Genomic DNA, 21,876 nt, shown 5'->3' with positions numbered 1-21,876 from the left:
GCGCTACTTCGCACTACGCGAACTGCACGTAGCACAGTGCGAACACGCGTAGCGTAGTGTTGCGTAGTGCTGCGGTCATTTTTTGCTTGCTCGCGGTCCTCAACGTCAAGTTGGCGACCGCGAGCAAGCAAAATGACATCCTGGTGAGACTTTTTCCTTGTTCGCGATCGCGAGCATGGAAAATAAACCTCCCGGCGAGATTCACAACGCGAGAAGGTCAGGTTTCTCATTGCGAGGGGTCGCGTATGCTCGCGACCGCTCGCGATGAGAAACTACCAGTTCGCGTTGAGAAAGCTGCAGCTCGAGGAAAAATCTACTCGAGCAGCAGAAAACTACAGCTCGCACTGTGCAAGATGCCATTTTCAATGATTGCACAGTGCCGGTTGCTTGTCCGCACTGTGCAATCATTGAAAACAACATCTTGCACAGTGCGAACATGTTACTTCGCAGTTCGCGAAGTGCTACGCGTAGCTCGCGTAGTGCGAACTTCACTTTGCGTAGCTTCGCGAAGTGCTACTTCGCGAACTACGCCCACCCTTAATTTAAATACAATGCAGCCTCAGTCCATTTAACTGAAGGCCTTTCCTCCAGTTTAGGAACACCCCATCTGATGTCCTCCTCTTCCGACATATTTACAATTCCCAGACCAAGCGGTTCAAAAGTTGTGTTAAAATCGCCCGCAATTAATGGCAAAACCCCATCTGGCAAGGATTCAATCAGAGTTTCTAAGATCTTAAATACCTCTGATTTTTTCCCACCAGAGACTCCTCGCGCATACACATTAATGATAACAATTGTTAGGTCACCCATCATATTAAGCCTAATAGCGATTATGTCGCTATGCCCTGATGGAAATAGATGAATACTGGCGCTCAGATGCTGTTTGACCCAAATTATCAATCCTCCCTTCGGGCGTCCCCTGTTTCCTCTCACTGCCGGGACAAAAAAGTTCAAGTAACCTGGATTAAAGACTGGTTCAACAGACCAGGTCTCCTGGAAGAGACAAATATCACATTTATTAATAAACTCTAGCCAGCATGGTGAGGCAGCCTTAGGCCCAATGCCAGCCAGATTCCACGACACCATTGAAGTCAAGCAAGCTGTAGTCTGCGTACCCTCTTTAATTACAGTTCTAACAACATTTGGGCTAGGGCATGGCCTCGTGTGCATATCAATAGTTAGTGATTCCTTAGTTGATGATGACCGGGCTATAATATGACCGGAATATATCATCAAATTTTCATCACTGCTTTGGGGTTCATCAGATATTAGATCACTAATTGCAACAGTTCTAGAATAAGACTTTTTATACTTGGCCGGGATCAGTAAGTTAGTTGCCCTATATGAGCAAGGGTGGGGGGAACAATTTACACCTGATCGTAAGGTTATGCTAACACTAGAGTTAGCCTCTAAACTTAACCCTTCCATAATTGATCCTATACCTTCCTTGGCTTGTCCTTCCCTTTCCATTAAATTTAGCTCAGATTGTCTTTTAGTTCTACCAAAACTTAAGGACTCACCCCCTGCCTCCATTTGCTGTCAATCGCACTCCTCTAGACCTGACAAGACTGAAAACCTATTATAAAGGCTTAGATTCCGCGCATTTGGGTAACTAAAATGGTCGTTCCATAGGGACTTTTCTCTATGTAGATTTTGCCCAGAGACATAAAAATAGGTAAGTGAAAGTGTTTGGATCCGTGATCTGGGGTCTATTTGTGGCCAGTTACAGATGTGTTCAACACATCTCCTATCCCTGAAATTAACAATTACACAATCCCCCCCCGAGTGTTTTTGCACTTTTACCCACCCAATTTACTCTTCTCACTGGCAAAATCTCGGCCCTATTATGTACACGCAACGGCCTATTCGCATTGAGCCAAAATGTACACTTACTTTTTAGTTCTGTATGTGTCTTCCTCTTACCCATCCCTAATGGTGGTATCCCAGTCAATATAACCAAATAAGGGACAGATTCAGGAGGGAGTTCAACAGTTGGTAGATTTGTTGACACATACTCTGCGGGTTTAGTAGGTATAATGCCCTCATTGAATGCCAATTTACTTGACCCATCTATTTTCTCTTTGACTCCCTGGTCATGTTGTCTAACCTCAGCAACTTTATCTATTGAAATAGTAGCACACGAGGACTCAGACAAATTTACAACAGGAGCACTATCATTATTGGGCAATCCATTTCGAGTATTACCCACGACATTTTGGTATTCAGATAACATCAGATTATTAGTTAGCTCGGTAATCCGATTACCCAAACTCTTCTGGACTGATACAAGCGAAAGTTCAAGACATGATAGTCTAGATTCAATATGGTCCAGTCTTCCATGGAAGGGATGAATTGTCTTTTTGAGCATATCTTCCATTTTTTTCCAAAACAGAGGACCTGGCTCCACTAGAGGGTCATTCTCCACGCCCATCTTTGGGGATAGTTCGTTACTTGCTAAGCAAGGTTGGGCGGAACAATCTTTATTTATAGTACTCTCCTTGGTTGTTCGATCGTTTCCAAGTTTCCTTTCTTTACCCTTGAGTTTTGGTTGTTTTGGGATTTTATCACCCGAAGATTTACTTTCCACAGACATGTCCTTAGATTGGGTCATCATACCCTTTTTGGCTGTGAGTGCTGATGTCGTTTTGATAATAGGAGAGGTCCGAAGTTTCTGGGTAGTATTTTTGATAGTCTTCCCCGGGATGGCTATAGGCAATTGAACCGAAACCCCAGTAGAATATTTTCTAATAAAATGTGGGCTATTTGGAACATTATCCAAGGAGCATAGTGTGTCATCTGGCTCTGTATCCATAAAAACAGGAGATTTAACCCCCGCCAGGCTTCCCATAGATGATCGCTTTTCAAAGACAGTATCTAGGGATAGCCTTTTTTCTGTCAATTCGATATCTTTAGCCAGAACTGATGACACCCGTATAAGAAAATTATCCAGAGTGCCCAACATTGCCCCGCCTAAACTAGCGCTTGTCACACTGTTATCTCGTTGGGAAGTTGTAGTAAGAGATGCCATAACAATTGTCTTACACCTCTACTGTATCCTCAGCTGATTTCCACAGACAATATCCAGGTGAAACTAGCACAAACGCTAAAGTGGTACCAAATGACAATTACCCTCACCTTATATTGTACGTTAGAGGGGTGGCCCGTCCCGTCCTTCACCGGTCTTGAACGGGCTTAAACTGGCCCGCCCTTGGCGTCTCGCGCTGCGGTGCTCCTGTGTCGGCTTTAAAGTCCCCCGGCGCTGCCTGATGACAACTAGGGCGAGCGCCAGGAGTGGAATGCTGGGTAGTGTAGTTTTTTCCAGGCCGTTCCCCTCACGGCAATCTACGAGTAACTGACGATGTTTTGGCCGTTCTCCTCACAGCGGAGATTAGGTAGGTGAATGGCAGGCAGTGGTCACTGAAAGATTTGCTAGCGCATTTCTCTTTTCAAGCAGCAGGGACAATGGCGGCTACATCTTTCCAATACCATAGGTCTCGCATTTAAATACGAGATCTATTGCAGTGCAAACATTTTTTGTTTTACTATACAGTAAGTCATGATGCATGCACGTTTTGTTGTGGGCAGCTTGCTCAATTCATTGTGTTTTTTTAAAAACATAAAATAATGCAGCCGCATGCCTTTCTCCCGTCCATTATTTCAACCAAACCAAAGTGTCGGCGCCATGCTCCCAGAAACTTCGATAGCACTGACTCTTTGCTTTGGGTGAAACCGGTTTTGTGTTTGGGCTTTGATCAGGCACCTGCACGGTATTTCTGGCACAGAAAGTGAATAATCATCTTGGCGACCCTGAGCCACCAAAACTAGAGTTTTAAAATCTGGTTTCGGACACTTGAGATCAATCAGGGCACTTCCCCTTGTGTGACTGGAAGGGGATATATCTGGAGAGCTGCAGTTTACGAGGACTGACGGATTGCAACATCACAAGCCAATTTCAGCTTTACATTTAAGATAGCGAGTAGGCAGCCGTTTCCTTAAAAAGGATCGGTCTACGCATGCTTTATATGATCACAGTAGGAAACAGCTCACTTTCTGATCAGATACTAAAAGGTCAAAAGAGACGGGCCCCTTTAATCACAACAAAACATCAAACTACTGACAACGAATGTGGTGGACACCAAAAACTAAACTGCAGTGCTGCTTGAGTGACAGGAGTGTGCCTCATTCTGTCACTCCCGAAGGTGAATGCACTGCGGGCCAACCCCGATTTATAATCATGTCCCACAGCTTTCACACACATCTGTGCAGCTGACTGTCAACCCACCATTCTGTCTTAGTAAGTGCCGGGACACAAGCAAGCTGAACATTACAACCCTTGTCAAGTTCTGGGAACTCTCCTGAAGATGACCCTGATGACGCATGCAACTTGAAGTATCCACAGCAGACCAGAACTCTGCTGAAGATTACTTCATGGAGGAAGTGAAGATTGCTGCCAAAGGTACTTGTCTCATGAGGTTTGGAAGGAGACAAACATAATATCCCAGCCTCTTAGGCAGCAGCCGGCATTAAGAAAAGGGGGGGCCAATCGGCCCCCACGCAGGCATGGCGGGGCCCGGCCCCTCCCATATCCCGTCCCCTTCGTGGTGGCTGGTCCCGCCCCCTTGCCCCGGAAGTAGTTGTGTGCTTCCGGGCCGGGGGGGGCGGGGCCGCGACCACGAAGGGGTTAAGAGCCTGGGGAGCGCGGGAAGCGGCCTCTTTGTGCCCGCGCTCCCCGGGCTCGCTCCTCGCCCTACCGTGGGGCTCTTTAATTTTCTCCTCTTACTGTTTCAGGTGTGCCTCGTAGCAGGACTGCAGTGGATACCCGGATCCGACGCGTTGCTGAAGTGGATCGGGGGACTTTCTGGACAAGCGGGCTTACCCTAGCTGCGGAGGACTGCGGTGATCTCGTGGAACTTAGGACGGCGGAAGCGGAGTGGGGCGAGTTTGCCGAGTCGACCGTTCGAGTCCAGGAAGTTTTCCGGGCTCGTCTGGAGCCCGCTTGCGCACTGCGGGGACGTCTGCGTTTTTTGCATCAGGACACGAGGTATTTTGCGGGGCGGGCGGGGGGGCTGCAGAGCGCCTCAGCGAACGTACAGGAAAAAGCCGGGTGGCGAAAGTGAGCAGTTTCGTTTGTTTTTTACAAGCGTGTTATGTTAGAAGGCTTGTGCTGCTTGCATTTGCGCTCATCTAATCGGTTGTTTAGGTTCCGCGTTGCAAATATAAAAGCCAGATTGCGGGGTGGGAGCGGCTCTGGTATTCTCGGGCAGCACAATAGCGCAATTGACTGGACCTGAAGCACGGCCGCGTGTGTACAATAGGGTTGTGAGTTCGAGATCGAGAACCAACGCTTCATACCTTGCAGAACGAACACGAAGCTAAGCAGGGACAGCTAGGGCAGAGGGCGGATGGGTGACCAAGAAGGTTTTTTCATGAATGAACGTTTGTTTTGAATTAACGAAGGGCTAGGGTGGTTTGAAAACAAGTTAAATACAAGTTACTCCTTTTACAATCTAACAGGTATATTGCCCGATGTGTGTATTGTTTAAGAGTGGTGAATGATCTTCGTATTAGACGACTGGTGCTAGATAAGGGGCTCTGTTACAATTTGAACACTTGTTTACAATAACTTAAAGAGGTACATGATCTGAGGTGTGTGCATAGCAAAGCGGTTTAGTGTCAAGCCACCCAGGGCAATTTTTTCATTTTGCCTTTTTCACATAAGGAAGTGACCCATTTACAATTCAATTGGGTATATGATCGGATGGTGTGTCTTACAGGGGTGGTTGGTCTGGCGTCAAGGCACACGTGACATTTTTTAATTTTGTTCTACTGGAGGAAGTGCTCAACTTACTTCAAGCTGCCACATTTGGAAATTTAACGTATTTTCTGTTACAGGTCAACAGGACTAGGAGCTAGGTCTGTGTATTCCAGCTTGGGCGCCTTTCAACTGGGTCAGGTACGGAGCACGGTGTGCTCATAAGTATGTCTGCAAGAAGTGGGCACGCGAATGCTAGCATGGGTTGGATGTTTCAGAAAATGATGCGCAGAATGTCGGCAATGGATAAACGACTGGGGAAAGTTGACAAACTGGGTAGGACAGTAGCGGAATTGGGAGCGAAGGTAGAAGCGCAGGCCGGCCCATTGGGAGGACCTAAGCGAACTATAGTGCCGCCCAAACCAAGGGGCGAATTTGCGACACTGCCCAAGCGGGCGAGATCTAAGAAGGTGGGCCTTAGAGTCAGGAACATACCAGGCCTATTCGTTGAGATTAGGCAATTCCTTGAAAAATGGGCCCTGATATCCAATAGATGCTCTAGGGACTGGATGATCCTGATTGTCGAAACTGCCAGGGAGGTAATTCAGTTATTAAATAAGGAGATCCAGGACCTAGAAGACAAACTTAAAGCATCAAGTGGCCTCGAGGAAGGCAAGAAGAAATTAGAAGAGATCGCGATAGAGTTAGATTCATTCAGCGAATATCTACTCAAAAGGAAAACAGACAAGTTAAGAAAGGATATTAGACTGTTCTCCCAGGAAAAGGCCTATCCTTATCTATCCGAAAACTTCTACTCTTCAACAAATGACAATCCGACTGGTAACCCCAACCCCCAGTGGAGCAACAAACGCATTATAACATTTTCAGATACAACTGACTCAGACAGTGAGGGGCCACCTTATCAAACCCCCCAATACAGATCAGACGCGGAGAGACATCAGAGTGAGAATCGTTTTTTAGGGAATCGAAGGGGCGGATTCCGCCCACGATTTCAAAACCAATACCGAAATCAATATCAGGGTACACATCAGAGAAGTCAATATCAGGAACCAGTCCAACAACAGAGATACCAGGAACCAGCTCAACCACAAAGATACATCAGGACCCGCCAGAACCAATACTGGCGAACATAGAGAAAATTCCAGTGTTTAACTTATCATCATACACGATGGATGACCCTACTGAAGCTTTACTTACCAAAGGTTTATCCTTTGTCCCTTCAGTTAAGATGAACAAATTTGAACTCATGACAGACATGCATGCTTTCTTCCGTAAAATCAGACTCAAGAAATTTTTCCAGAACAGAGATGCATATAATGACAATGAGAACCGTTCCGGTCTTAAACCACCATCGAACTTTACCCCCACTATTGATCAAATTGGCAAAGAAGTAGACCTCTTTGAGAAAGCTGTCCTGAACAAGATTGAAAAAATAACCACATTTGTCCCCTTTCCCACTAACAATATCACTAGGGAAGAAAATAATGCTCTCTCCATCATGAAAAACAACAAAGATATCACATTGAAACCATGCGATAAAGGGGGAGGCATAGTAATTTTTGACACTTGTGACTATAAGGATAGAATGTATGCACTCTTGGGGGCACCTAGACATTATTCAAAAATCAACATCAATCCGGAACCTAGACTGAAACGTAGAATCCTTCAGGTGGTCATATCAGCCGTAGAGAGGGGGGAAATATGCGAAAAAGAAGCAGAGTATCTTACCCCTACTCACACCCGGATCCCGATTATTTATGGAGTTCCTAAAACTCATAAAAATCAAAAAGACCCCCCAATGAGACCCATTGTATCCACTATAGGATCGGCGACAGAACCACTTTCAAAATATATTGATCGGTTTCTGCAACCTTTGGTCACCACGCTCCAATTCTATGTCAAGGACACAGGACACTTTATCTCTAAAATAGAGGGCCTACAGTATGATCCTGAACGAGAAATTTTAGTCACCATGGATATCGAGTCCTTATACTCGAATATCCCACAAGGAGATGCTCTGAGAACAGTTAAAGACAAAATCGAATCAGAAACATCACTACACAACAAAACATTCCTGATTCAATGTTTGGAAATTGTTCTAGAAGAAAACTTTTTTGAGTTTGACGGTGATTTTTATCATCAAATACAGGGAGTAAGCATGGGGGCGGCCTGTGCGCCCAGTGTCGCCTGTCTATACATGGGGCACTTCGAGGATCGAAACATCTACAACGAGGTGGCCCCCTTCTACGAGAACATCCGTCACTGGTCACGCTTCATTGACGATATATTTTTTGTCTGGAGCGGTGACCAAGAATCCATTAATGAATTCATTTCTTGGATTAATTTAGCAGACTCCAACCTCCGTTTTACAGCACAAAGAAGTGTGGAGAAACTAGAATTCCTGGATGTTTATGTCAAACATGAAAACCATCAACTTCAGGTATCACTCTTCACGAAACCTACCGCTAGGAACACCCTGCTCCACTTCAAGAGCTTTCACCCCAACAGCCAAAAATCAAGTATGCCATTCAGTCAGTTTCTACGACTCCGTAGAAACTGTACTTCAGTCAAAGATTATCTCTTTCATTCAGAGCTTATGAAACAGAAATTCATACTAAGAGGATACCCCAACAGACTTGTTAGGGATGCTCTTAAGAGAGCGAGATACTACAATCGGGATACGCTGTTCATCCCCAAAGAGAAAGAAAATGAGATGGAAAAACTGGTTTGTGTTATCAAACACTCCCCCATAAACCACAAAATACGCCAAATTGTCAACTCACAATGGCATCTGCTCAATCTAGACAACCAGACAACTAGGATCCCGAAACCTCTTTTCGCATTCCGACGGAATAAAAACCTTAAAAACATGTTGATAAGGGCCAAACTACCAGAACGGAACATTGCGACACAGAGATCCATAACTGGCAGCACCCCCATTGTGGGTCACTATCAATGTGGAAGCTGCCAGGCATGTCCTAATGCCATTGTTGGTGACAATTTCGTAATCAATGGTAGGACAATCAACCTTAAAGAGATGACAAACTGCAAAACATCGAACTGCATATATGTCATCTTATGCCCCTGTGACATCCCCTATGTGGGAGAGACCGGCAGAGAATGCAAAACACGCATAGGGGAACATAAGTCCAACATCAGGCGCAACAACCTTACAGCCCCATTGGTTAAACACTGGATGGAGTCCAAAGATACAGACAAGGAACTACGTTGGACCATCTTAGAGAAGGTCAGAACACAAAAGGGCATCGACAGCGCTCGCATTCGAAAGAAGCGAGAAGTGTTTTGGATTTTTCTTCTGGACTCCAAAACACAGGGATTAAACGAGGAATTACCTTGGGAAAACGCAATCATATAATCCTCTTGATACTGCGAGTTATCTGCCTTTTGAAGACTACCTTCATCATTTTGTCTTACCTTGATCGCAGTTCCCACGCTAGATCTGTTCCGCACTTTGATCCATTAACCTCATATTCCTGTAACTTTGTAGGGCCCTTACAAATCTCATTTGGATTGTCCTTATATATTTTTCACCTGAGCTATGTTTATTTTGATCTTTTGAATTTTTACAAATTATGCGACTTGATACGTCCTACTCTGGGCCTCTGCGCAATAATAGTAGAGTTAGTGCACGCCCTTGTTATCAGTCCTGAAAAATCCGGTCCGATGTTTCTGGTGTGATCCTTAGCCACCTCTTACATGCCACTTTTCGACGTAGTTTGTGCACTCCCCCCAACGATATTTAAACAGCTGAGTGCTTTCAAACTGTTCGTTTCTCTTTCCTTCGGAGAGAGTCCTGCCCGACATCAGTCCGTGCTGCCCGAGCGAGCTTAGACGAATTTCCATCTGGCTAAGAAACGTTTCCACGGTAAGCGGCTCTTAAAAATCGTTGGCATTTTTCAAGTTGAAGCTTTCCTAAACCCCCTGCACTCTCCGTGAGCGCTAACAGCATCTGTTTTCCGTTTATGTTTAGAACTCGCAGCAAGCCCACGCTTTTGCCTAACCCACCTGTCTAATCAGGGCTACGTGGCCTCTTCCGTGTAGAAAGACCCCCTTGAGGAAGGAGCGCCTTCCATTGTCTGCTCGGCTCGAGTGAGCTTAGACGGGTGTTTCACTTTGCCAAGAGACATTTCCACGGTAAGCGGCTTTAAAAATTGGTGCAACTATGCTAGTTGAAGCCCTTTTAAATCCCCCGCGCTTTCCTCAAACGCCAACACCTTTTGTCTTTGTTTATTTTTAGATTTCGCGGCAAACCCGCGTTATTGTCCAATCCACATATTCAATCCGAGCTACGTGGTTTTTCCTTTCAAACTATCAAGTCTGGATATTTCCCTATGGTGAGTGATATACTAAAACCTGCGACATTGTGCTAGTAGAGGTGTCTATAAACCCACGTTTTTCTCCTTCTTTCTCTTCTATTTCTTTCTAACACCAATTGTATTTTTGACTCCCAGATCTTAAGGAATTTCCATATCACTCATCATCCACCCCACTACTTCGAAGTCGCCCTTACGTCTGGCCCAAGCAGCGGAATCAAGTTCTTTCCTTTTTTCATCAAGTAGGTAGCTCACCCCAACAATTAAGTTTGTTGTTCGCTATCTGGAGTCTTTTTCAGAACGACTCTACGACAGTGTCTGTACTTCTCTTTCTAGATTCAGAATTTCAACTTACCTGTCTGGAAGCACCCACTAAAGATACTTTGTGACTCTCTGATCCCAGGTAGATCTAACCCATTTTTGTGGCTTATGTTATACAGTATCCGTTTATTATAGTCTCCACAACTAAACCAATCCATTAACTCCCTTAGAGGACGAGCTTTATTCTATTGCTATTCACGTCCCCTGCAAGAAATTCTGAACTTGTCTTACTGAACCTGAGGACATTTTCCCTGTGTTTATTGGTGAGCATGTATTCGTACCTTATTTCTGAGTCATCTGTTTGCGTTTAGAAATAGGAATGTTAGCAGCAACCCTTAACAACTCTTGGGCTCCTGTCATAAACTGTCTTCTTATTGTTTCTTTCACAAACCCCACTTCATATGTTCTATCTTTCATTTTTTTCACTTATCTGTTCGATGTGTGCAACGTTCTAATATAAACCATGTATCCTGTTCTCAACCACTCAATTGCCTAGACCAGTGCCTATCCAATTTGATGATTGATATGTCTTAGTGCTGAAAATGTTAAATCATTTAATGTAACAATTCAAAATTTGTATACTATGTTCATATTCTGTGTCTATTACCTGATAGGTCCCATGGAAACCGCATTTGAATAATTTCATGCCCTGAAGAAGGTGTTACCCCAGGAAAGGGGGTGTCACACCGAAACGCGCGTCGGCGTCTTGAACTGAATAGTTCTTCACACAGATTCATTACTTTCCATTTTTGGATACTTTTGATTGTATAAATATTCATGTTCAATTTACTATTTGTGTGTTTTCACGCCTTATAAGACTAGCCTACCACATTGGGCCTCTAAATTGTTCACTTTTTTACCCCTTAGGATGTATGTTTTATATGTGATTATGGTGTGATTGAGTATGAATGAGAGTACTGAACAATTTTATATCTTAGGCTTTCCATGGGCAGGCGTCTTGAACTGAATAGTTCTTCACACAGATTCATTACTTTCCATTTTTGGATACTTTTGATTGTATAAATATTCATGTTCAATTTACTATTTGTGTGTTTTCACGCCTTATAAGACTAGCCTACCACATTGGGCCTCTAAATTGTTCACTTTTTTACCCCTTAGGATGTATGTTTTATATGTGATTATGGTGTGATTGAGTATGAATGAGAGTACTGAACAATTTTATATCTTAGGCTTTCCATGGGCATTATTGTTTTGTAGGACCATTTTGTCCTTTGTTCGTTAAATTGTCTTCGCAATATTAATTTGCACACTTATTAAGTAAGTTTTTTTCAATTAATTCGAAAATCAAAACAAAATAAAAAAAAGATAAACATCTTTAATTGTTTTTACATCATGATTTATGCATGGTCTAGATAGAGTGGTTCTTCTCTTTTCAAAAATTGACTTAGATGCAACATTTAAAAGATTATAGGTATAGCAGATCGTTTTGTATTTACTTGTGATTTATCCCCTGCTGCTCTACCTCCATTGACTTAGGGGTCCCCTTTTTTAGTGGTTTTTCCTTCCCAGCCTTGTTTGCTGTGGGTTTTTTTTCGAAGTGCTGTATCTTTGAATTTGTCCTTGATAGTTGCACACATTTTTTCCATCTTTATTCTAACTTTGGTTCAGCCCGCCGGGCTTACCTGTTATCCTTTCTTAGTTTTTCCGTATTTTTCTTTATTATTTTTCTTTCTTTTTCCCTATTTCCCCCAACGGATTATTATCCCTAATTTCATATGGACAGTATTAAAACCTTTGGTTTCTCTGACGAAGACTATGCACGTCTTATAGGTCAAACACCTAACCCAGATAGACCTTTCTCACTCTCTAAAGGCCCCAATAAGGATTGGACAAAACTATTCAACTTAAAGAAAAAAACTAAACGTACCGAGTCACATGCCAACTTTATGTTGGAGTATCTGAAAGCGGGTACTATCCCCATTGGCCTTAGAGTCAGGAACATACCAGGCCTATTCGTTGAGATTAGGCAATTCCTTGAAAAATGGGCCCTGATATCCAATAGATGCTCTAGGGACTGGATGATCCTGATTGTCGAAACTGCCAGGGAGGTAATTCAGTTATTAAATAAGGAGATCCAGGACCTAGAAGACAAACTTAAAGCATCAAGTGGCCTCGAGGAAGGCAAGAAGAAATTAGAAGAGATCGCGATAGAGTTAGATTCATTCAGCGAATATCTACTCAAAAGGAAAACAGACAAGTTAAGAAAGGATATTAGACTGTTCTCCCAGGAAAAGGCCTATCCTTATCTATCCGAAAACTTCTACTCTTCAACAAATGACAATCCGACTGGTAACCCCAACCCGCAGTGGAGCAACAAACGCATTATAACATTTTCAGATACAACTGACTCAGACAGTGAGGGGCCACCTTATCAAACCCCCCAATACAGATCAGACGCGGAGAGACATCAGAGTGAGAATCGTTTTTTAGGGAATCGAAGGGGCGGATTCCGCCCACGATTTCAAAACCAATACCGAAATCAATATCAGGGTACACATCAGAGAAGTCAATATCAGGAACCAGTCCAACAACAGAGATACCAGGAACCAGCTCAACCACAAAGATACATCAGGACCCGCCAGAACCAATACTGGCGAACATAGAGAAAATTCCAGTGTTTAACTTATCATCATACACGATGGATGACCCTACTGAAGCTTTACTTACCAAAGGTTTATCCTTTGTCCCTTCAGTTAAGATGAACAAATTTGAACTCATGACAGACATGCATGCTTTCTTCCGTAAAATCAGACTCAAGAAATTTTTCCAGAACAGAGATGCATATAATGACAATGAGAACCGTTCCGGTCTTAAACCACCATCGAACTTTACCCCCACTATTGATCAAATTGGCAAAGAAGTAGACCTCTTTGAGAAAGCTGTCCTGAACAAGATTGAAAAAATAACCACATTTGTCCCCTTTCCCACTAACAATATCACTAGGGAAGAAAATAATGCTCTCTCCATCATGAAAAACAACAAAGATATCACATTGAAACCATGCGATAAAGGGGGAGGCATAGTAATTTTTGACACTTGTGACTATAAGGATAGAATGTATGCACTCTTGGGGGCACCTAGACATTATTCAAAAATCAACATCAATCCGGAACCTAGACTGAAACGTAGAATCCTTCAGGTGGTCATATCAGCCGTAGAGAGGGGGGAAATATGCGAAAAAGAAGCAGAGTATCTTACCCCTACTCACACCCGGATCCCGATTATTTAAGGAGTTCCTAAAACTCATAAAAATCAAAAAGACCCCCCAATGAGACCCATTGTATCCACTATAGGATCGGCGACAGAACCACTTTCAAAATATATTGATCGGTTTCTGCAACCTTTGGTCACCACGCTCCAATCCTATGTCAAGGACACAGGACACTTTATCTCTAAAATAGAGGGCCTACAGTATGATCCTGAACGAGAAATTTTAGTCACCATGGATATCGAGTCCTTATACTCGAATATCCCACAAGGAGATGCTCTGAGAACAGTTAAAGACAAAATCGAATCAGAAACATCACTACACAACAAAACATTCCTGATTCAATGTTTGGAAATTGTTCTAGAAGAAAACTTTTTTGAGTTTGACGGTGATTTTTATCATCAAATACAGGGAGTAAGCATGGGGGCGGCCTGTGCGCCCAGTGTCGCCTGTCTATACATGGGGCACTTCGAGGATCGAAACATCTACAATGAGGTGGCCCCCTTCTACGAGAACATCCGTCACTGGTCACGCTTCATTGACGATATATTTTTTGTCTGGAGCGGTGACCAAGAATCCCTTAATGAATTCATTTCTTGGATTAATTTGGCAGACTCCAACCTCCGTTTTACAGCACAAAGAAGTGTGGAGAAACTAGAATTCCTGGATGTTTATGTCAAACATGAAAACCATCAACTTCAGGTATCACTCTTCACGAAACCTACCGCTAGGAACACCCTGCTCCACTTCAAGAGCTTTCACCCCAACAGCCAAAAATCAAGTATACCATTCAGTCAGTTTCTACGACTCCGTAGAAACTGTACTTCAGTCAAAGATTATCTCTTTCATTCAGAGCTTATGAAACAGAAATTCATACTAAGAGGATACCCCAACAGACTTGTTAGGGATGCTCTTAAGAGAGCGAGATACTACAATCGGGATACGCTGTTCATCCCCAAAGAGAAAGAAAATGAGATGGAAAAACTGGTTTGTGTTATCAAACACTCCCCCATAAACCACAAAATACGCCAAATTGTCAACTCACGATGGCATCTGCTCAATCTAGACAACCAGACAACTAGGATCCCGAAACCTCTTTTCGCATTCCGACGGAATAAAAACCTTAAAAACATGTTGATAAGGGCCAAACTACCAGAACGGAACATTGCGACACAGAGATCCATAACTGGCAGCACCCCCATTGTGGGTCACTATCAATGTGGAAGCTGCCAGGCATATCCTAATGCCATTGTTGGTGACAATTTCGTAATCAATGGTAGGACAATCAACCTTAAAGAGATGACAAACTGCAAAACATCGAACTGCATATATGTCATCTTATGCCCCTGTGACATCCCCTATGTGGGAGAGACCGGCAGAGAATGCAAAACACGCATAGGGGAACATAAGTCCAACATCAGGCGCAACAACCTTACAGCCCCATTGGTTAAACACTGGATGGAGTCCAAACATACAGACAAGGAACTACGTTGGACCATCTTAGAGAAGGTCAGAACACAAAAGGGCATCGACAGCGCTCGCATTCGAAAGAAGCGAGAAGTGTTTTGGATTTTTCTTCTGGACTCCAAAACACAGGGATTAAACGAGGAATTACCTTGGGAAAACGCAATCATATAATCCTCTTGATACTGCGAGTTATCTGCCTTTTGAAGACTACCTTCATCATTTTGTCTTACCTTGATCGCAGTTCCCACGCTAGATCTGTTCTGCACTTTGATCCATTAACCTCATATTCCTGTAACTTTGTAGGGCCCTTACAAATCTCATTTGGATTGTCCTTACATATTTTTCACCTGAGCTATGTTTATTTTGATCTTTTGAATTTTTACAAATTATGCGACTTGATACGTCCTACTCTGGGCCTCTGCGCAATAATAGTGGAGTTAGTGCACTTCTTAATGACCAGCCCTTGTTATCAGTCCTGAAAAATCCGGTCCGATGTTTCTGGTGTGATCCTTAGCCACCTCCTACATGCCACTTTTCGACGTAGTTTGTGCACTCCCCCCAACGATATTTAAACAGCTGAGTGCTTTCAAACTGTTCGTTTCTCTTTCCTTCGGAGAGAGTCCCTGCCCGACATCAGTTCGTGCTGCCCGAGCGAGCTTAGACGAATTTCCATCTGGCTAAGAAACGTTTCCACGGTAAGCGGCTCTTAAAAATCGTTGGCATTTTTCAAGTTGAAGCTTTCCTAAACCCCCTGCACTCTCCGTGAGCGCTAACAGCATCTGTTTTCCGTTTATGTTTAGAACTCGCAGCAAGCCCACGCTTTTGCCTAACCCACCTGTCTAATCAGGGCTACGTGGCCTCTTCCGTGTAGAAAGACCCCCTTGAGGAAGGAGCGCCTTCCATTGTCTGCTCGGCTCGAGTGAGCTTAGACGGGTGTTTCACTTTGCCAAGAGACATTTCCACGGTAAGCGGCTTTAAAAATTGGTGCAACTATGCTAGTTGAAGCCCTTTTAAATCCCCCGCGCTTTCCGCAAACGCCAACACCTTTTGTCTTTGTTTATTTTTAGATTTCGCGGCAAACCCGCGTTATTGTCCAATCCACATATTCAATCCGAGCTACGTGGTTTTTCCTTTCAAACTATCAAGTCTGGATATTTCCCTATGGTGAGTGATATACTAAAACCGGCGACATTGTGCTAGTAGAGGTGTCTATAAACCCACGTTTTTCTCCTTCATTCTCTTCTATTTCTTTCTAACACCAATTGTATTTTTGACTCCCAGATCTTAAGGAATTTCCATATCACTCATCATCCACCCCACTACTTCGAAGTCGCCCTTACGTCTGGCCCAAGCAGCGGAATCAAGTTCTTTCCTTTTTTCATCAAGTAGGTAGCTCACCCCAACAATTAAGTTTGTTGTTCGCTATCTGGAGTCTTTTTCAGAACGACTCTACGACAGTGTCTGTACTTCTCTTTCTAGATTCAGAATTTCAACTTACCTGTCTGGAAGCACCCACTAAAGATACTTTGTGACTCACTGATCCCAGGTAGATCTAACCCATTTTTGTGGCTTATGTTATACAGTATCCGTTTATTATAGTCTCCACAACTAAACCAATCCATTAACTCCCTTAGAGGACGAGCTTTATTCTATTGCTATTCACGTCCCCTGCAAGAAATTCTGAACTTGTCTTACTGAACCTGAGGACATTTCCCTGTGTTTATTGGTGAGCATGTATTCGTACCTTATTTCTGAGTCATCTGTTTGCGTTTAGAAATAGGAATGTTAGCAGCAACCCTTAACAACTCTTGGGCTCCTGTCATAAACTGTCTTCTTATTGTTTCTTTCACAAACCCCACTTCATATGTTCTATCTTTCATTTTTTTCACTTATCTGTTCGATGTGTGCAACGTTCTAATATAAACCATGTATCCTGTTCTCAACCACTCAATTGCCTAGACCAGTGCCTATCCAATTTGATGATTGATATGTCTTAGTGCTGAAAATGTTAAATCATTTAATGTAACAATTCAAAATTTGTATACTATGTTCATATTCTGTGTCTATTACCTGATAGGTCCCATGGAAACCGCATTTGAATAATTTCATGCCCTGAAGAAGGTGTTACCCCAGGAAAGGGGGTGTCACACCGAAACGCGCGTCGGCGTCTTGAACTGAATAGTTCTTCACACAGATTCATTACTTTCCATTTTTGGATACTTTTGATTGTATAAATATTCATGTTCAATTTACTATTTGTGTGTTTTCACGCCTTATAAGACTAGCCTACCACATTGGGCCTCTAAATTGTTCACTTTTTTACCCCTTAGGATGTATGTTTTATATGTGATTATGGTGTGATTGAGTATGAATGAGAGTACTGAACAATTTTATATCTTAGGCTTTCCATGGGCAGGCGTCTTGAACTGAATAGTTCTTCACACAGATTCATTACTTTCCATTTTTGGATACTTTTGATTGTATAAATATTCATGTTCAATTTACTATTTGTGTGTTTTCACGCCTTATAAGACTAGCCTACCACATTGGGCCTCTAAATTGTTCACTTTTTTACCCCTTAGGATGTATGTTTTATATGTGATTATGGTGTGATTGAGTATGAATGAGAGTACTGAACAATTTTATATCTTAGGCTTTCCATGGGCATTATTGTTTTGTAGGACCATTTTGTCCTTTGTTCGTTAAATTGTCTTCGCAATATTAATTTGCACACTTATTAAGTAAGTTTTTTTCAATTAATTCGAAAATCAAAACAAAATAAAAAAAAGATAAACATCTTTAATTGTTTTTGCATCATGATTTATGCATGGTCTAGATAGAGTGGTTCTTCTCTTTTCAAAAATTGACTTAGATGCAACATTTAAAAGATTATAGGTATAGAAGATCGTTTTGTATTTACTTGTCTGCAAGAAGGGGCCACGCGAATGCTAGCATGGGTTGGATGTTTCAGAAAATGATGCGCAGAATGTCGGCAATGGATAAACGACTGGGGAAAGTTGACAAACTGGGTAGGACAGTAGCGGAATTGGGAGCGAAGGTAGAAGCGCAGGCCGGCCCATCGGGAGGACCTAAGCGAACTATAGTGCCGCCCAAACCAAGGGGCGAATTTGCGACACCGCCCACCCCGGTTCCCGTGGGGGGCTCGGTACCGAGTGGGGTCCCTCCTGTCCTGCCCACGTCTGGTCCAATGCCAGCAGATTTAGCAGCCCAGGTAGCAGCCGTTCTCCCCTGGTTAGGTAAGGGCGCGTTGCCGGACATCACGAACCTCACGGCAGAACAACGAACATTAGTTGCGCAGATATTGTTGGCTAGTGGTCAGGGCAGCCCGCCACTCGCACCAGTTTCTCCCCAAACAGGTCCAGCGAACACCGGGGGCCCAGCCAAGACCGTGGAGGTGGCGTCATCCAACGACAATGGTAAGGAGGTTGCCCTGCCACTGTTGGGCGAGGGCGCGATGCCCTCCAGAGGGGAGTGCCTGGCGCAACATGTGTCACAAAGTGTGAAAGAGTTGATTTGGGCTGATAAATACGTTAATATCTTTTCATTGTTGATAGACAACAGGGAATGGGAATATGCGAAATCACAGAAAGATATGATGTTGCCTAGTGAATGGAGATCAAAATTGTACAAATTTAGGGTTGAAGAAACCATCCTCAATTGGGTGAGGGCCTTTGCTGTGTACAGTGCAGTAATTGGGGAACGTTTTCCAGGGATGCAATCAGTCATGAGCTGCTATCAGAGTAGGATCACAATGTACCATGATAATCATGCGGGGGATGTCTGGAAAGAGTACGATATAGCCTTCAGAAAATCTAGGGAGTTCAACAAATCTTTGACATGGGACAAGGTAGATTCTATTTCTTGGCATTCTCAATTTGAGAAGGGGCAGGGGGCAAGCACTAGCTCTGCCTGGAACAAAAGTTATTCTCCCAGGCCACAACAGCCATTTCAGCAGCCCTTTCGGCCAGCGCAGGGCGGGGAGACAAACCAAAAGGCTAGAAGCGGTGGAAGTGCAAAAGGGGTGTGTTGGGACTTCAACAAACGGACATGCAACAGGGCACCGGGCACTTGTAAGTTCAGGCACGCGTGCAACATATGCGGCCACCCTTCCCACCCAGAAGCGACATGCAGGAACAAGGGCAGTGGGGCTGGGAATAGGGGTAGGAAGAAACCAGAGTAACAAGATCCATCCCATTATAGCACATTCGCCCATTCTTTTGTCGGCTATGATCCCTTGGCTTAACAGGTACCCCAATCACACTTCTGCGAGATTATTGCAAGAGGGGTTCACTCATGGTTTCCGAATTCCAGCTGGGGGTTATGTCGGGACACCGCAGTGCAGGAATCAGCTGTCAGTGCTATCCAATCCCACGCTGGTGGCTAGCAAAATAGAAAAAGAGTTGCGCTTGGGTAGGGTAGCGGGTCCTTTTCATGTCATTCCTACTAAGAATTTTGTATGCTCCCCTTTGGGCATAGTTCCAAAAAAGGAGAAGGGCGAGTATAGGCTTATCCACAACTTATCTGCACCTAGGGGCCTATCCTTGAATGATGCTATTGATGAATCAATCTGCAGCGTTAAATATGCATCTTTTGATCAGGCGGCGGACATGCTGAGGGACTTAGGCGCGGGTGCACTGATGGCCAAATCAGATATTGAGTCAGCCTTTAGACTACTCCCTGTTCACCCTGAGGATCAGCGCCTCTTAGGTTTCTCCTTTGAAGGGAAGTACTACATGGATAAGTGTATGCCCATGGGCTGTTCCATTTCATGTGCATATTTCGAACAGTTCAGCTCCTTCTTGGAATGGGCCCTAAGGCAATCTACAGGGCACCAGTGTGTCATGCATTATCTGGATGACTTTCTTTTCCTGGGTCCGGCGGGATCACGGGAGTGTGCGTCAGCATTGCAGGAATTTTGCGCGCTCATGCGCTCTTTCGGGGTACCCCTGGCGCAGGAAAAAACGGTCGGGCCAGTGGCATGCTTGGAATTCTTAGGAATTGAACTGGATTCAGTGGAGGGTTGCTTTAGATTACCAATGGAGAAGATACAAAGATTCAAGAATACCCTAGGATTATGCATACAGGCTAAGAAGGTTACTCTACAAATGTTACAGCAGACAGTGGGTCAGTTAAACTTTGCATTGAGAGTAATACCCATGGCGCGCCCTTTTTCACGCTCTATTGCACAGGCCATGAAGGGTCTTCGGGAGAAACATCACCGGACACGGCTATCTGCAGAGGTTCGCCAGGATATGCGAATATGGATTGCATTCCTGGAGGATTTCAATGGCAGAGTGCTGTGGGGTGCACCCACGTTGTCCTCGGAGGACTTGGGTTTATGGACTGATGCTGCAGGAAGTGTAGGTTTTGGTGCAATCCTTGGTAGGAAATGGGTAGCACAGAAGTGGCCCGCCTGGTGGGAGGAGAGCGGGCTGACGATGAACATTGGTTTCCTCGAGCTCTTCCCAATCTGGGTGGCACTGAAAGTGTGGCCTCAGGATCTGGCCAACCGATCAGTAATCTTCTGGTCAGACAATATGACAGTGGTGGAATGTATCAACCAACAAGCTGCAAGGTGTCCATTCATACTGCGCCTGATGAAGGAGATTGTGCTGTGTTGCATGACATTAAACATACTTTTCAGGGCAAAACATGTCCCAGGGGTGTTGAACAATGCAGCTGATGCTCTTTCTCGCTTTAAGATGCAGGTGTTCAGGGATCACCTGCCGGAGGCAGAGACCACCCCGGCCCCTTTCCCGTCGACTCTCTGGCAGATTGGTGCCCCCAACTACATGACCTCGTGGCAGCCAGCCTAGCACCCAAGACAAGAAAAGCTTATGAAGGGGCGTTCAGGTCTTACTGTCACTTTCTGGGCCAGGGCTGGGAGAGCGGGTGGTTTGTGGAGGCTAGCTTTAATAACTACATGAGCGCGTTACACAGGGAAGGGCGCACGGCAGCAACAGCCGGCAGGCACAAGGCTGCAATCTCCTTTTTTGCACGTGCGAAAGGGGTGAGGGATCCCACGAACAGTTTCTTAGCGCAGAGGGCATTGAAGGGATGGCGGCGCATGCAGGCACCGGCCACAGATACTAGGAAACCGATCGGCTCCTCGCGCTGCCTGACACATGTAGCTCCGCGGCCGAGGTATGTCTGTTTAAAGCGGCATTTTCCTTAGCCTTTTATGGGGCATTCAGGGTAAGCGAACTGGTGGCGGCCAACAAATGCGATAGGGTAGGCGGCCTTCAGCTACATGATGTCAGCATGAGGGGTACGGCCACCAGCTGCTGCGTGTGCTCCTCTGCCCTGCCTAGCTGCCTCGCTGCCTGTCGCTCTGCCGCTGACCACGCCCCCTCCTCCGAGAGGCGCGGTCCGTGCCTGCCTGCCGGCTGATCGTTTTTGGTGCTAATTGTATTCCCTTGACTGTGTGACCTGTGCTTCTCCTTTCAGTGTAACCGTGCCCGTGTTTTTGTTTATTTTTCTGGTAACTGTGCCCGTGTCTCGCTGTCTCCTCCCTGTCTGCCCGCCTACCTCGCCGATCCTCGCTCACCCTCCCCGCTTCCCGCCACCGCCGCTTAGCCCCGCCCCTTTTTCCTTCTGTATCCCTCCCCGCTTCCCGCCACCGCCGCTTAACCCCGCCCCTTTTTCCTTCTGTATCCCTCCCCGCTCCCGCCTCCCAGCTGCCCCGCCCACCCGCGCACTTGGCCTTATATGGCGACCGTGCGACGCAGGTG

Source organism: Triturus cristatus, chromosome 4_2, assembly GCF_964204655.1.
Source record: "Triturus cristatus chromosome 4_2, aTriCri1.1, whole genome shotgun sequence".
Taxonomy (NCBI): Eukaryota; Metazoa; Chordata; class Amphibia; order Caudata; family Salamandridae; genus Triturus; species Triturus cristatus.
This window is presented reverse-complemented; position numbering follows the sequence as displayed.